At 35.1% G+C, this 1198-nt stretch overlaps 1 pseudogene; it reads right to left on the reverse strand.

The window, feature by feature from the left end:
- Window positions 1-344: 344 nt before the first annotated feature.
- Window positions 345-463, reverse strand: LOC112481478 (annotated as a pseudogene).
- Window positions 464-1198: the final 735 nt, after the last annotated feature.

Raw genomic sequence — 1198 nt, forward strand, 5'->3', positions numbered from 1 at the left:
AGGAGAGTTCACCTAGATAATAATACGTTTATTACTCAAAATCCACGCTGTTAACTAAACCCTTGCAAATTCAGGCAGAAATTACTTAAATGATTATAGGATGGGGAAAGAAGGTTTATATGAAAACAGATAATTGGATTTTGAGTTAAACCAAATTTCATGATTAAAAAAGAGAATCCTCACCTCAGAATGTTTTCAATTTTATTTTATTTTATTTATTTTATTTTGTTATTATTTTTTTTAATTTAATTTTTTAAGCAAGGCAACTTTTGGTTGACCTCACAGATTGAAAGGACCTTGTCAGTTTACAATCCCTTATTTTTTCTTTTTTAATTTTTTTTTTACGCCTACAGCACCTGGTCTTCCTAGGTGGTCTCCCATCCAAGTACTAACCAAGCCTGACCCTGTTGAGCTTCCGAGATCAGACGGGATTGGGCTTGTGCAGGGTGTCATGGCCGTAGATCTTTTTTTGGTCTTCGTTCTTCTACTTCATGTTTTCATAAGTCTAAAACAGCAGATTATAATTGATCATCTTTTTCATGATTCAAGGCTGATTTACTTATTAACTTGTTTGTTGAACAAGTATTTATTGAGCACCAACTGCCAGGCACTAAAGTTAGGTGCTGAGGAGAGAGGTGAGCAAAACATAAATGGTTTCTGACCACATGAAGTTTGCGGTTTGATTGGTGATGGAAGAAAGAATTCTGGCCATTGTTTAATGCATGTTCGGAGTCAATACAGAGTCAAACAGTAGAATCATGGATTGGTAAGTGCATAAGAGATTTTCATGATGGCCACTCTTCTTTCTTGGTATGCCAAATGGTTGACTATTCTAATTTTAAACCTATCTAGGATATCAAAGAGAAAGTTACTGATGAGAAAGCCTCATTGCAATTTAAGCTCATTTTCCTCTTCTCTGGTTTTCTGAGAAGCCACAGAAATGGTCAGATCTCTCATTACAAAAACTTGGTGTATGTTCAGTAATTGTTATTGAGTCACTTATTAGCTCTTCCCTTTTCTGGCTAAATTTTCTCAGCTTTTAAAGTTTTCCTCATATGGAGTATTATCTATCCTGTAATTATCTTAATATTTGTCTTCTTTCTGCAGGCAATCTCGAGCTGTAAACTATTTTGAATAAAGCCAAGAAGCCAGGAGAGTGAAAGGATAACTTGTGGGCCTACAAATGTCGTATTTCTGT

This window comes from Pteropus alecto, unplaced genomic scaffold (genome assembly GCF_000325575.1).
Source record: "Pteropus alecto unplaced genomic scaffold, ASM32557v1 scaffold72, whole genome shotgun sequence".
Taxonomy (NCBI): Eukaryota; Metazoa; Chordata; class Mammalia; order Chiroptera; family Pteropodidae; genus Pteropus; species Pteropus alecto.